General features: G+C 45.7%; 1 non-coding gene across 1 annotated transcript; it reads right to left on the minus strand.

The window, feature by feature from the left end:
- Positions 1 to 655: 655 nt before the first annotated feature.
- LOC114811869 lies at positions 656 to 793 on the minus strand. The gene has a single exon (XR_003759565.1). It is a non-coding gene; the product is annotated as a small nucleolar RNA SNORA7 (small nucleolar RNA).
- Between the last annotated feature and the right edge of the window lie 15,713 nt (positions 794 to 16,506).

Consider the following 16,506-nt stretch of genomic DNA (forward strand, 5'->3'; position numbering starts at 1 on the left):
ATCCACCCCAGTGCTTAGAACAGTGCTTGGCACATAGTAAGGCCTTAACAAATACCACACGTGGCTCAGTGGAAAGAGCCCGGGCTTGGAAGCCAAAGGTCATGGGTTTGAATCCCAGCTCTGCCACTTGTCAGTTGTGTCACTGTGGGCAAGTCACTTCACTTCTCTGTGTCTCAGTTACCTCTTCTGTCAAATGGGGATGAACTGTGAGCCTCCCGTGGGACAACCTGATTACCCTGTATCTACCCCAGCGCTTAGAACAGTGCTCTGCACATAGTAAGCGCTTAACAAATACCAACATTATTATATCTGTGGGTGGGGTTGGATTGGGGAAGGTGGAGGCAGAGTTAAACTAGCCCAGCTGATCCCTAGCTTTCTAACAAGGTCAGCTGGGTTACTTTAACTTCTTGAAGAAACTTGTACTTCTTGTCTTGTCTTATGCAGTTGAGTCGTTTCCGACCCATAGCGACACCACGGACACATCTCTCCCAGAGCGCCCCGCTCTCCATCTGCAATTGGTCTCGTAGTGGATCCACAGAGTTTCCTTGGTCAAAATACAGAAGTGGTTGACCATCGCCGCTTTCCACGTGGTAAACTTGAGTCTCCACCCTCGACCCTCTCCCGTGCCGCTGCTACCCAACACAGGTGAGTTTTAACTCGTAGAGGATTGCCTTCCGCTCGCTAGCCACTGGCCAAGCTAGGAATGGAATGGACAGGCCTCTACTTGACTCTCCCTCCCGTAGCCAAGACTGGTAGAGTCCTGGAAACTCTCCAGGTATGACCCTGGAAGGGGTACCTTGTACTTCAGGGCACTTTAAATACAAGGAACTCCCTCCCGCTTCATATCCAACAGAGGATCACTCGCCCTACTTTCAAAGCCTTATTAAAATCACATCTCCAAAAGGCCTTTCTTAACTAAGTCCTCATTTCCCCTACTCCCTCTCCCTTCTGCATCACCCTTGCATTTGGATATGCAGCCTTTATTCATCCCACCCTCAGTCCCACAGCCCTTATATACCTCTCCGGGTTGTTTATTAATGTTTGTCTCTCCCTTTAGACTATAAGCTCCTTGTGGACAGGGAACGTATCTACTAACTCTCTTACAGTGGGCTCTCGCAATTGCTTAATACAGTGCTCTGCACACAGTGAGTACTCGATAAATACCATTGATTAATTGATCGACTGCAGTGCTATCCTCCCTAAGATCCATTTCCATATTGTCTTGAACTACCTTGAATCACGACTCTTTTCACATTCCCTATATCTCTTTCACAGCAGTGTTTATTAAGACCCCTTGAAGGGACTTAATTTATTCAGGTGAAACCCATAATAATATTATAATAATCAATAGCAATTAGTACAGTGGCTGCCACTAAGCGCCGAGGTAGATGCAAGGTGATCGGGTTGGATCCTAAATGCAGCCCAATGCATTCACTGTCTTCATAGAAAACAAATGATCGATAAGAGCACTGGATACATGGAAAAAAAAAGATTTTCATTTTGAAAAAGAAACAAAGAAACATTCCTCTGATGCAGGGTGGGGGTAATAGGATTACCCCTTCTCAAATCAGTGAGCAGATGTGCTGTGGCTGCGTTCTACATAAGCAGTGAGAGACAGAAAAGCTCCACTGGAAGCCCCACTAAAGGGGAATTACAATAATCAAGTCCGGTGCTTCATCAGAAAACGTGCCGCTGCTGAAGGGTAGTGGTGAATTTAAATAGAGTGGCAACCTCCAGAAGCTATGCAAGGGAGGAAAAAATACTTTCTTACCCAGCTGAAACCCCTCTTTTTGGAGGAAATGGAATAGCCAAAATTGAAACCTAGATCAGTGACCTAGTAGTGGCTCAGACAGGGCTTAGGAGGGAACTGGCACTCAATAAATCCTGAAAATAAAGAGGAGCAAGAGGATAAGGCGCTGGGGGAAATTCTGACCCTCTAATAAGAAGGAATTTGAAAATGGCAAAGCATATTTAGGTCTAGGAACCCCATCTATTTTACTGTAGTGTCTTTGGCATTGTTACAACTCTACTGAACTCTTCCAAGTGCTAAGTAGAGTGCTCCGCCTCCAGTGAGTGCTTAATAAATACCATTGATTGATGTTAGAAACTCTATCAGCAAAGTATCCTCCTCCTCAGAGCTGTAGATAAACTAAAGACATTCACGAACTCGATTAGAATTACCATCAAAGTACGTCTGTGGGTCTTCTCATGGTGTCTGCAATTCAAGAAATGACTCAAAACTCTATTCATTCACACTTCATCCTCAATTTAGAAATGATCTCTTAGAGAGAAAACATTAAATGAAATGTGAAGAATTTCCTCCCGTAAAATGTAAAATTGCCTCATCTGTAAAATGGGGATTAAGACTATGAGTCCCCTGTGTGTCCTACCTGATTGTCTTTTAGCTACCTCAGTGCTTAGAGCTGTGCTTGGCTCATAGGAAGTGCTTAACAAGTACAATTCTAACAATAATAGACTGTGAGCCTGTTGTGGGGAAGGATTGTCTCTGTCGCTGAATTGTACTTCCCATGCGCTTAGTACAGTGCTCTGCACAGAGTAAGCGCTCAAATACGATTGAATGAATGAATAACAATCCCGATGGATGTCTGACAGATTATAAATCAATCTTTTCCAGGTCATTGATGGCACCCAGAACAACAGTTTGAAGAACAAGGTAAAGAAGAAGAGAATGAGGAAATTGGTCCGAGGTCAGTGGGAAGCTCCCCAAACAATTCCCCAGCTACAAGGGCTAGCGGATAAAATCCCAACAGTGAGAAGATGGCTTCCTACGCCCATTTATGCCCTTTGGACTCCCAGTGCCTCCTGAGCATGGCACGAAGATGAGTCTAAAATCTTGGGGAATGCCCATCAATGCTTTAATGGGATCTTCGACAGTTTGGGTTGCTGTCAATGAAAATTAAAAAAAAAAAAATAAAAGCACAAAATGGCAGTGATTCCTGGGAGGTGAAACGATGAAATAGTACAAAAACAGGAGTAGTGACTAAAAGTTACAAACTTCAGAAGATGTTTTACAAACACTAGGCTCTGTAGCAAGAATGCACCGGAAGGGTGATGAAGCGCACCTGCCGACTAGCTAAATCTAAACCACTGTCTTCGGTTTGGCCGCCTCCGGTGTCACTTAAATGAAATATTAAAATTCCCTGTTGTAAAAGTCGAAGGAACATTCCAGGGATTTGAAGCCCCTGTCTCTCCGTTCCCACGGGTAAGGTCGGTTACCTGGACACCAGAATCTGTGGGGCCACTGACAACTAATTACTTTAGGAAGCGTGTTCTGCTATTTCACAGGAATTAAATGTTTTTAAGCAATGAAGTGCTGTGCATGAAACCCAGCTTTAACACTAGAATGCCCACCAGAACACGCTTATGAGCTAGTAGGAGGTGCAAAATTCCCTAATGCAGCAAGTTAAAGCGATAGGAAGTTTTCACTCATCATTAATACTTAGCACTTAGGGAATGTGTCTACCAACTCTGTTAATCAATCCTAATTATTGAGTGCTTACTTAACCTTGGTGTTATCTTTGACTCATCTCACTCATTCAACCCATATATTCAATCGCTCACCAAGTCCTTTTGGTTCAGCCTTCACATCGCCAAAATAATAATAATGTTGGTATTTGTTAAGCGCTTTCTATGTGCAGAGCACTGTTCTAAGCGCTGGGGGAGATACAGGGTCCTCAGGGTGTCCCACGTGAGGCTCACAGTTAATCCCCATTTTACAGAGGAGGTAACTGAGGCCCAGAGAAGTGAAGTGACTTGCCCACAGTCACCCAGCTGACAAGTGGCGGAGCAGGGATTAGAACCCATGACCTCTGACACCCAAGCCCGGGCTCTTTCCACTGAGCCACGCTGCAAAATCTCCACTTTCCATCCAAATTGCTACCACATTAATCGTAGTTTAATGGAGAGAGCACGGGTCTTGGGAGTCAGAAGGACCTGAGTTCTAATCCCAGCTCTGTCATTTGCTGTCAACTTGGGCAAGTCACTTCTCCAGGCCTCAGTTACCACATCTGTAAAATGGGGACTGAGACTGTGAGCCCCATGGGGGCCAGGGATTGGGTCCAACCTGATTTGCTTGTATCCACCCCAGTGCTTAGTACAGTGCCTGGACCATAGTAAGCACTTAAATACCACAATCCTATCCCCATCTTGATTACTATATCAGCCTCCTTGCTGATCTCCCAGTCTCCTGTCTCTTCCACTCTACTCCCTACTTCACTCTGCTGCTTGGATCACTTTTCTACAGAAATGTTCAGGCCATGTTTCTCCACTCCTCAAGAACCTCCCGGGGTTGCCCATCCAGCTCCACATCAAAGAGAAACTCCTCACCATCGGCTTTCAAGCAATAACGAAGCAGCGTGGCTCAGTGGAAAGAGCCCGGGCTTGGGAGTCAGAGGTCATGGGTTCGAATCCCTGCTCTGCCATTTGTCAGCTGTGTGACTGTGAGCAAGTCACTTCACTGCTCTGGGCCTCCGTTCCCTCATCTGTAAAATGGGGATTAAGACTGTGAGCCTCGCGTGGGACAATCTGATTACCCTGTGTCTACCCCAGCGCTTAGAACGGTGCTCCGCACATAGGAAGCGCTTAACAAATAGCAACATTATTATTATTTTCATTAAATTACCTTGCCTCCTCCTACCTTATCTCACAGCTCGCCCGCTACAACCCAGCCCACACAAATTGCTCCTCGAATGCCAACCTACTGCGTCTCATCTATCTCACCGCCGACCTCTCACCCGCATCCCGTCACTGGCCTGGAACACCCTCCCGCTTTGTTTCTGAAAGACAATTACACTCACCACCTTCAAAACCTCATTGAAGGCCCATCTCCTCCAAGAGGCCTTCCCTGACTAAGCCCTCATTTCCTCTTTCCCACTCCCTTCTGCCTCACCTTTGTACAAGGATTTGCTCCCTTTTTTCACTCCGCCCTCAGACCCCGCCCTTATGTACAGATCTGTCATTCACATATTTATATTAATGTCTGTCTCCCCCTCTGGACCGTAAGCTCATCGGAGGCAGGGAACATATCCGCCAACTCAGATATGTCGTACTCTCCCGAGTGATTAACGCAGTGCCGTCCACACAGGAAGCACTCGGTAAATTTGATGATTGATTGCTTACTGTGTGCAGTGCACTGTGTTAAGCGCTTGGGAGAGTTCACTCTAACTGAATTGGTAGAAGGGAGGGAAAAGAAGGGCTAACTCGCTCCAGTATCTGGGCTGATGACTGAGGAGAAGGACTTCTGTTCCCTCTGTCCCTGAGAGAGGGGCTCCCGAACCCCATGACGGGGTGGTAACCCCGGGACTGGGGGGGTAATAATAATGTTGGCATTTGTTAAGCGCTTACTATGTGCAAAGCACTGTTCTAAGCGCTGGGGAGGATACAAGGTGATCAGGATGTCCCATGCGGGGCTCCCAGTCTTAATCCTCACTTCACAGATGAGGTAACTGAGGCCCAGAGAAGTTAAGTGACTTGCCCAACGTCACACAGCTGACAAGCGGCGGAGCTGGGATTTGAACCCGTGATCTCTGACTCCCCAGCCCGTGCTCTTTCCACTGAGCCACATACAGAGGGAAATGTCCCAGGGGGGCACGACTCCTGCCAAGGAGCCGGGGCAGACCGCTTCTCGGACTGTTTATTCACTGGGTCGTCTTTCAGGATTTCACCTAGACTGTAAGCCCATTGTGGGAGGGGATTGCCTCTCTTTATTGCTGAATTTTACTTTCCAAGCGCTTAGTACCGAGCACACGATAAGCGCTCAATAAATACGATTGAATGAATGAATGAACGACTGTCCCGGAGTGAGAAGTGTACCCATCCATTGTGAAACCACTCCTGGGCATTGACATCAATCGATCGATTGTTTTTTATGATGTGCAGACCGCTGTACTAAGATCTTGGGAGAGTATAATACAGTAAGAGTCGGAAGACCCAATCCCTGCCCGGCCGGCATCGATCAATCAATCGTATAAATCAATCATACTAAACCTGGACGTCAGATACAAATGTCTACTGCAATATTGGAAAGGTTTGCCACTGTCTCCCTCAACCCCTGTGTTTCTTTCAAGGAGATAATAATAATAACAATGTTGGTATTTGTTAAGCGCTTACTATGTGCAGAGCACTGTTCTAAGCGCTGGGGTAGATACAGGGGAATCAGGTTGTCCCACGTGGGGCTCACGGTTAATCCCCATTTGACAGATGAGCTAACTGAGGCACAGATAAATTGATAGCACAGTGTTAAGCGCTTAATAGAGTGTTCTACACAGAGTAAGTGCTCAAGAAGTATGAATGACTGAATTTATCTAGTACATGAAACCCATGTGGGACAAGGACTATGTACAGACTGATTATCTTGTATCTACCCTACCTCTTAGTACAGTGTTCGGCACATAGAGAAGCAGCGTGACTCAGTTGAAAGAGCCCGGGCTTGAGAGTCAGAGGTGATGGGTTCGAATCCCAGCTCCACCACTTGTCGGCTGTGTGACTGTGGGCAAGTCACTTAACTTCTCTGAACCTCAGTTACCTCATCTGGAAAATGGGGATGAAGACTGTGAGCCTCATGTGGGACAACCTGATTACCCAGTATCTCCCCCAGTGCTTAGAACAGTGCTCTGCACATAGTAAGCGCTTAACAAATACCAACACTATTATTAACATTATTATTATCATGACCATTTTCGGAGGGAAAGTTCTGTAGAGAGGCAGCGTGGCTCAGTGTAAAGAGCCCGGGCTTGGGAATCAGAGGTCGTGGGTTCTAATCGGCCGCTTGCCAGCTGTGTGACTTTGGGCAAGTCACTTCACTTCTCTGTGCCTCAATTGCCTCGTCTATAAAATGGGGATTAAAACCGTGAGCCCCACGTGGGACAACCTGATCACCTTGTATCCCCCAGCGCTTAGAACAGTGCTTTGCACATTGTAAGCACTTAACAAATACCACCATTTTTTCAAAATTTAAAATAAAAATAAAGTTCCACAGGAAAGGCTGGTGAGCATCCCAACCTCCCAAATCACACCCAAGTACGTGTCACGAGAACACGGAACACTGAAAATGAAACTCTGGACAACTCATTGAATTTTTCTCCTGATGGTTGTTTTTCAGTTTGTTTTACACCTGTCATCTTCTTCCTTCCCTTTCTGCTCGAGAATACATGCTTTCTTTATTTGAAAAGTTGCCAGCTTTTATGTCTATTGTAGAATGCACTAGCCTATTGTTGGTCAGGGATCGTCTCTGTTGCCTAATTGTCTTTTCCAAGCGCTTAGTACAGTGCCCTGCACACAGTAAGTGCTCAATAGATACGATTGAATGAATGAATACGATTAGAACAGTGCTTTTGCCCATGGTAAGCACTTAACAGCGTGGCTCAGTGGAAAGAGCGCGGGCTTGGGAGTCAGGGCTCATGAGTTCGAATCTCAGCTCTGCCACTTGTCGGCCGTGTGACTGTGGGCGAGTCACTTCACTTCTCTGGGCCTCAGTTCCCTCATCTGTAAAATGGGGCTTAAGACTGTGAGCCCCACGTGGGACAACCTGATTCCCCTAGGTCTACCCCAGCGCTTAGAACAGTGCTCGGCACATAGTAAGCGCTTAACCAAATACCAACATTATTATTATTAACAAATGCCATTATTATTATTATTATATAGCGCGCGTGTCATTCCATCCTCTAGAAACTGACGGATCAGCTCAGGAAAAACAAACATGGCGGCAAAATTTTCAAAATATAAAACAGTGAACGCGCTGAGGCGTGCATCTACATAAATGTACGTGGCCTGGGTCATTTATTTGAAAAGCAGAATGGTACCACTTTAATGAGGAATGAGAAACACTGCGTCTTCATCCGGACTTGACCTATTCTTTCTAAACAAGGAAAAAGCTTATGGAGGGGCCCCACTTTCAGAAGTGCAATACTCAGTCTCTACGAGTCGAACAGTTACAAGAGCAAAATGGATTTTAGGATCATTTGATTTGAAGGCTGCGCTGCACGTTCTGAACAGGTCTGAAAAGCAATCATTTGCTGCCCCCAAGGGGCAAAGTCTTGTCTTTACCCTCTTAGGCTCTCGTTCACGGTAGCAGAACCAAACGGATAAAGTTGTTTTTCAGAGAATTTTAGAACCCCGAAAACAACTTGGGTTTGAAAGGGACGTATCCTTGAAGAAAATGTGTGGTCTGAGGCTTTTGTTTGACTCACTTTTCCACTGGCATAACTCTGGCTTAAGTATTCAAGGTGGTGTCGTGTTTTCAAACAAAAGGCAAACCAGCATATTTACAGTTTTTAAAAAATCCCATTTTGTGGAGGAAAGTGGGTAGAAGCAGTGTGGCCTGATGGAAAGGGCACAGGCCTGAGAGTCAGAGGACCTGAGTTCTAATCTCGACCCTGCCGCTTTTTTTTAACTCAATCGATGGTATTTATTACATAGTTGCCATTCGATTGTGTTGATGTCTTTAATGTGTTTAAATGTTTAATGTTTAATTAAATAAAAATTTCATGTGCTGATGTCCGTCTCCCCTATCCTAGACTGTGAGCTCGTTGCGGACAGGAAATGTCACTGATTAATGTTATGTCGTATTTTCCCAAGCGCTTAGTAGAGTGCTCTGCGCACAGTAAGTGCTCAAGTAATACAGTTCAGTGAATGAATGAATTGAACACTTATCGGGTGCATAGCATTATAGATGAATCTGCCCAGAGCAAGCTTACAGTCTAAAGGGGGAGACAGACATTAACATAAATAAATAAATCGCAGATATGTGGGGCTGGGAGGAGATCTGAATGAAGGGAGGAAGTCAGGGTGATGCAGAAAGGAGTGGGAGAAGAGGCAAAGAGGGCTTAGTCAGAGAAGGCCTCTTGGAGAAGATGCAGCTTCAATAAGACTTTGAAAGAGGGGAGAATAATCGTCTCTTGGAGATGAGAAGGGCGGGAGTTCCAGGCCAGAGGCGGGATGTGGACAAGAGGTCAGCGGCAAGATAGACGAGATCAAGGTACAGTGAGAAGGTTAGCATTAGAGGAACGAGGTGCGCAGGCTGGGTTGTAGTAAGAGAGTAACAAGGTGACGGAAGAAGGGGGCTGGGTGATTGAGTGCTTTGAAACCAATGGTGAGGCGTTTTCGTTTGATGTGGAAGTAGATGGGCAACCACTGGAGATTCTTCAGGTTCTCCCAGTGCTATGGCTACGAAGAGTTCCCGGATCCAGTACTGTGACAGAAAGAAGTGCCCATTCTAGGAGTGAGCAACACAAGGGTGAAACTTGGGCTATAAGACGGCAACTGTGGAAAGTAAAATAGGCCAAAGGAGAATTGATTGGAGGGACGAGGAACGGGTTCTGTGCCATGGGAGAGATGTGTGCAATGAGTTTTTCCAATGGACTCATGAGTATACCGGACCCAAAAGAATTGCAAGAACGGTACAGATACGGTAGTTTGAGAGGAGTGAAGCGTATGAGCTGGGGTGTGCAGCAGCATGAGAAGCAGAAGCCACCTGTCTGCTGTGACACTTCGTTTCTCTGTGCCTCGGTTACAACTTTAAATTGGGGATTAAGACTGTGAGCCCCATGCGGGACATAGACTGTGTCCAACTTGATTAGCTTGAATCTATCCCAGAGCTTCATTCAGTGCTCAGCACATAGTAAGAGCTTAACAAATACCATAAAAAAGAGGGCAGAGCAGGTAGGTGAGAGAGGAATGTATGGCAAAGAACGTCTAATCCAACGGATTGGAGATTTTGTTCTTCGCAGAAAGAAGTATATAGCTATTGGAGCTTATTGAGGAGAGAGGTGATGAGCTCTGAATGGCAGAGAAGTGGGTTAGGAAATTCTCTGACCGTGGTTTAAATCAATTAACCGCAGAGCTCTTGGGAGAAAACAATACCACAGAGGTGGTAGACACATTCCCTCCCCACAAGGAGTTCAAAGTGTCTTCCTGTCTAGATAGTAAGCTCACTGTGGACAGAGAATGTGTCTATTTATTGTTATATTGTACTCTCCCAAGCGTTTAGTACAGTGCTCTGCGCACGGTAAGCACTCAGTAAATACGACTGACTGGCTGACGGAGTGGGAAGTGACTTGTTAGAATATGATGGGAATCCTTACATTTTAGTTACTGCTTACTATTCAATACTGAATAACAGTAAAACACCATTGGTGATCTTTCAAATTAAGAATATCTTCATAAGGGGTGAATCCCAGCTCTGCCACTTGTCAGCTGTGTGACTGTGGGCACGTCACTTCACTTCTCTGTGCCTCAGTTCCCTCATCTGTAAAATGGGGATTAAGACTGTGAGCCCCACGTGGGACAACCTGATTCCCCTGTGTCTACCCCAGCGCTTAGAACAGTGCTCTGCACATAGTAAGCGCTTAACAAATACCAACATTATTATTATTATTATTATTATTATGGGTCACCATTAGCAATACTGAATCTCAAAGCTATGCATAGGATTATGACTTCCTATTTGTCTTTCTTATCTGAGAGATTCAGAAGCAGCATAGCTTAGTGGAAAGAGCCCGGGCTTGGGAGTCAGAGGCCGTGGGTTCTAATCCCGTCTCCATCATTTGTCAGCTATGTGACCCTGGGCAAGTCACTTAACTTCTCTTTGCCTCAATTACCTCATCTGTAAAATGGGAATTAAGACAGTGAGCCCTACATGGGACAACCTGATAACTGATAACTGAGTGGAAAGAGTCCGGGCTTGGGAGTCAGAGGTCATGGGTTCTGGGTCATTAGAAAGCAGCGGGTAGAGCAAATAGAAGCAAAGATTCTCTTGCAATTTGTTAAATCGTCATCTTTCCCAAAATGTGACCGGTGTGCTTCTCAGAAACTCCATCTAACAGGAGTCAGGACTGTTTGGGTCCTGAATAAACCCACACTTCTTGGGCTGAATGAGAACCTTCGAGGATGGGGAAACAACCCGTCACTGTCTACAACACGCCTCCCATTGTATTTTTCGTTGCACAGATTTGAGCAGGCAAGAAGACAGACCTCTCCGCAGATGCTTCGTTCAAGCAGACTGGCTCATTTAAGTCAAATGCTTGAAGGAAAAAGATGATCCTTCCCCAAACATAGAATCTGCGATGAGAAACTAAAAGTAGAAACTCTTGGACATAAGGCACCCTGAAAACTGAGAGGTCCAATTCTGTGATCGGTATGTCTAATTAGAAATGGAAATAGAAACGGAAGAGCGGCAAATGAATTCCCCTCTAAGGAAAAGAATGAGAGACATGTAATGGAGGGTAAAGAAGGCGCTTTATTCTGTGGTTGAGAATTTATCGACTCAGAGGACCGCAGGGCTCTGCTGATATCCGGGACAGCCTCCCTCCTCCTGCGAAATAACTCAGGAATGATGCTGCCTCCCATAGGGGCGTAGAGTAAGTAGACGTTTGAAATCACTCAGTTCAGAGGCTTCATAGACTCGGCACGCGCAGGAATCCACTGATATCTGGAACCGCCTCAATCCTCCTACTGAACACCACCGGGATGAAGCTTGCCTTCTTAACCTACAGAAATTGGAAGGGTTGTGACAGTTTGTAACTAGGCACTGTTTGAAGTGATGTGGCTGAGCGGAAAGAGCGGGGGCTTGGGAGTCAGAGGTCGTGGGTTCTAATCCTGACTCCGCCATTTGTTGGACAAGTCCCTTCACTTCTCTGTGTTTCAGCTACCTAGCCTGTAAAATGGGGATGAAGACTGTGAGCCCCATGTGGGACAAGCTGATTACCTTGTATCTACCCCAGCGCTTAGAACGGTGCTTGGCACATAATGCAATCATTATTTATTATTATTATTTACTCTAAGACCACACCTTCCAAGTAATCGATCAGCAGTGCAGTCTAATGGATGGAGCACGGACCTGAAAGTCAAAAGGATCTGGGTCCTAATCCAGCTTCCGCCACTTGCTCGTTGTGTGACCTTGGGCAAGTCACTTATCTGGGCCCCAGTTACCTCATCTGTAAAATGGGGATGAAGACTGTGAGCCCCATGCGGGACAGGGACTGGGTCCAACTTGAATTTCTTGTACCCACCCCCAACGCTTAGTATAGTGCCTGGTACATAGTAAGTGCTTTACAAATACCACAATTATTCTGAATTATTATTGTTATTAAAGGTGTAAGGTGGATAGGCCCAGAAGGACCCTGTGAAATAGCTGACTAAATGGAGGGTAAAAATCCGAGTAACTAACAAGGCAACTGCCCACGGGGTTATAGAGCTACGGATAGCCCCAACATTGTACACTATGCTGAAGCCACTTCACTTACACACAGGGGAGCAGCATGGCGTACTGGATAGAGCACGGGCGTGGAAGTCACGAGTTCTAATCCTAGCTCTGCCCCTTTGCCGTGCGGCCTTGGGCAAGTCACTTCACTTCTCTGTGCCTCAGCTCCCTCATCTGTAAAATGGGGATTAAATGATGATGATGATGATGATGATGATGGCATTTGTTAAGCGCTTACTATGTGCAAAGCACTGTTCTAAGCGCTGAGGAGGATACAGGGTCATCAGGTTGTCCCACGTGGGGCTCACAGTCTTCATCCCCATTTTACAGATGGGGTAACTGAGACACAGAGAAGTTAAGTGCCTTGTCCAAGGTCACACAGCTGATAAGTGGTGGAGCCTGGATTTGAACCCGTGACCTCTGACCCCCCAGCCCGGGCTCTTTCCACTGAGTCACGCTGCTGCGTTAACCTCATGTGGGACAGGGACTAGGTCCAACTCTATTTGCTTGTATCCACCCCAGCACTTAGTTTAGTGCTCAGCACATAGTAAGAAATTAATAAATACCACAGTTATTATTATTAAGTCACAGGTGGGACTTGCCAGCAGTAGGGCAGTAAGACTGTGTCCAAGAAGCTGAATGGAGCTGAGTTCTCCATGAAACCTTTCTGAGTTTGTTCCAAACCTGAAATCGTTCCAGGAACCTTCCTAGCCTGGAGACCTAGGACACTTAATCTCTGAACGGGCAGCCCTATAGAGCTACAGAAAATGTGAATTCCTTAAGAGCTGTGATGCACATGCACAAATTATTCTATCTTTAACATTTAATAGTAGTTCATATTATACTATTTTAGGTTGGCATGTTAAGTACAAACTAATATTTAGACATCAAGATAAAAAGAACAATGGTATGATATAGTTCTTTTTTTGTCAGTTGGGTTGTGCTGTTAAGGAGATAAAATATCGCTTCAATCAAAAGGCTGCAGGGGAGCATTGAAGTATTTACTATACTCCACCGAGAATTTAAAAAAATAATGTCATTTGGTAAGCGCTTACTATGTGCCAAGCACTGTTCTAAGCAGCGGGGGAGATACAAGGTAATCAGGTTGTCCCACTTGGGCTCACAGTCTTAATCCCTATTTTCCAGCTGAGGTAACTGAGGCATAGAGAAGGTAAGTGATTTGCCCAAAGTCACACAGCTGACAAGTGACGGAGCAGGGATTAGAACCCACCACCTCTGACTCCCAAGCCCGGGCTCTTTCCGCTGAGCCACGCTGCTTCTCTAAGCAGCATCCAACATTCTGTTGGATGTAGAAAAGAAAAAACATCCATTGGAGGTTTTTAATGAGTGGGAAACATGTGCAGTATGATATTTTAGAAATATGCTCTGGGCAGCAGAGTGAAGTAAGGCCTGGAAAGGGGAGAGACTGGAGGCAGGGAGGTCAGTGAGGAGGCTGATGCCATAATCAGGCCAAAATTAGACAAGTGCCTGGACTAACGTGATGGCTATTTGGCTGGAGAGGAAGGGAAGAATTCTAGAAATGTTGTGGAGACAGAATCAGCAGGATTTGGAAAGAGACTGAATCCAAGGTTTGAAAGAGAGGAACGAGTCCAGTGGAGAGACATGGAGGTTGATGATGTTGGTGGTCAGAAAGGGATGGGGGGGCGGGGGAGCAGGGGGTCAAGTGCTTTGATAAGCTACAAAGGGATGGGGTCAGATGTGCAGGTAGAGGGGCTAATTTTGAGAGGGGGCAGGTGATCTCCCCCTGAGATACTCCTGGAAAAAGTGGGAGAGTTGACAAAGGGGCAGGAGGAGAAAGGGACTGGAGAGGAGAAGGGGAGATTTTAGAGAGATCATAATAAAAATAATGTTGGTAATTGTTAAGTGCTTACTATGCCTGATAGTTTCAATTTCATCAATAAAGTAGGTGGCCAGGTCACCAAGTCATTAATATAATGAACTTTAGGTCGGTAATGTAAATGAATAAATTATGGATATGCACATAACTGTTGTGGGGCTGAGGGTGGGGTGAATACCAAGTGCCCAAAAGGGACAGATCCAAGTTTATAGATGATGCAGGAGGGAAAAGGATTCGGGGGGAAAAGAACTTAATCGGGGAAGGCTTCGTGGAAGAGATGTGATCTTAATGTGGTTTTGAAGGTGAAGAGCGGAGGTCTGGCATCTATGGGGAGGGAGGAAGTTCCAGGACAGGGGAGGGAGTTCCAGGCCAGAGGGAGGGTATAGGAAAGGGGTCAGTGAAGAGATAGATGAGATCGGGGCACAGTTAGAAAGTTGGAACTAGAGGAGTGAAGTGTGCAAGCTGGGCTGTAGTAGATCAGCGAGGTAAAATAGGAGGGGGCAAAGTGATTGAATGCTTTAAAGCCAACGGGAAGGAATTCCCGCTTAATGCGGAGGTAGATGGGCAATGGAGAGATGTGGCCTGAACTTTTTTGGGGGAAAAATGATCCAGGCAGCAGAGCAAAGAGTGGACTGAAGTTGGAAGAAGCAGGAGGTAGGGAGGTCAGCGAGGAGGCAGATGCGGTAGGCAAGGAGGGATAAGTGCCTGGATCAGCATGGAAGCAGTTTGGATAGAGAGAAAAGGGTGGATTTTAGTGAGATTATGAAGGTAGAACAGACAGATTGAATATGTGGGTTGTTTGAGAGAGGTCAGTGGAGGATAACACGACTACTGGCGGCTTAGAAAAGGGCTTGGCACATAGTAAGCCCTTAACAAGGACTATTCTTAAATGCCCACCCTGTTTCAGCTTTACAGGACACTGGGGTGAGTACGATGCTTCCTCCAGGACCTTGAACGATGAAGAGTGGAGAGGAGGTGGATGGGAACAGCCAGGAAATCGGGAAACCATTTTAAAGGCCAAAATGGGGAGGGGAGGGAAGGGGAGGTGATTCTAAAAAGGGTGTAAAGGATAATAATAATAATAATGTTGGTATTTGTTAAGTTCTTACTATGTGCCCGAGCACTGTTCTAAGCGCTGGGGTTGGTACAAGGTAATCAGGGCGTCCCACATAGGCTCACAGTCTTAATCCCCATTTTACAGATGAGGGAACTGAGGCACCGAGGAGTTAAGTGACTTGGCCAAAGTCACACAGCTGACAAGTGGCGGAGGCGGGATTACAATCCATGACCTCTGACTCCTAAGCCCGGGCTCTTTCCACTGAGCCATTCTGCTTCTCGTGGAATGGCAGAGGCTGGAAGCAGGGAGGAAAGGAAGCTATCTGACAGGGTGGACACATCCATGTCATTTCGGGTGACACAGAAGTCAGCTATCCTATCATGAAGCTCTCTGACTCCATATAAATACGTGAATCTAACTGTATCACCCATTTAAAATTGGCAGGGTACACAATTCTGGGCAATTCCGGTAATAATAGAGTGTTCTGCCTCGGTTCAGGAACCAAGAAAAAACCGTTCCTAGTTGCAAAATTTTTTCCAACTAAAGATGTTCTTTGCTGGAAACAGTTGCAAGTCCAAGGATAGCCTGAATGAGAAGTAGAGAAGGCTGCTTGTTTGCAGTCACGCTTTCTGAAAGCTATTTGTTCTGCCCTACTTGCTTTTATCAATGACATGGATTTATTGTACTTAGACTGTGAACCCCGTGTCGGAGTGGGACTGTGTCCGACCTAATTAACTTGTATCTATCCCAAAACTTAGAACAGTGATTGACACATAGCAAGCACTGAACGAATACCACAAAAACTTGAATAATTTCCCCCCGAATCGAATATAGCAGCTTCCACATAATAATAATAATAATGTTAGTAGCTGTAAAGCGTTTCACATGAAAGCACCAATCAAAAATAGAGATTTTACTAATTTTAGGACTAATAGGGAGCAGACCAGACCCAAGGTGATAATGATAACAATAATAATAATGGCATTTGTTAAGCGCTTACTATGTGCAAAGCACTGTTCTAAGCACTGAGGTAAATACAAGGTTATCAGGTTGTCCCACGTGAGGCTCACAGTTAATCCCCGTTTTTCAGATGAGGTAACCGAGGCACAGAGAAGTTAAGTGACTCATTCAAAGTCATACAGCTGATGGGTGACAAAGCCGGAATTAGAACCCATGACCTCTGACTCCCAAGCCCCCGCTCTTGCCATTAAGCCACACTGCTTCTCTGCAAAGGGGTTGTCTCAAAAATCATATGTAGTTCTTTGTTTATTCAGAGGAGTTTCTCAGTTTAATTTTTTGGTTGGTATTACGTCGTCATTTTCCTCAGCCGCTGATGGTGTGTGTTACCTATGATAATGTGACTAAATAGTGATC

The sequence above is a fragment of the Ornithorhynchus anatinus genome, chromosome 4, assembly GCF_004115215.2.
Source record: "Ornithorhynchus anatinus isolate Pmale09 chromosome 4, mOrnAna1.pri.v4, whole genome shotgun sequence".
NCBI classification, from domain to species: Eukaryota; Metazoa; Chordata; class Mammalia; order Monotremata; family Ornithorhynchidae; genus Ornithorhynchus; species Ornithorhynchus anatinus.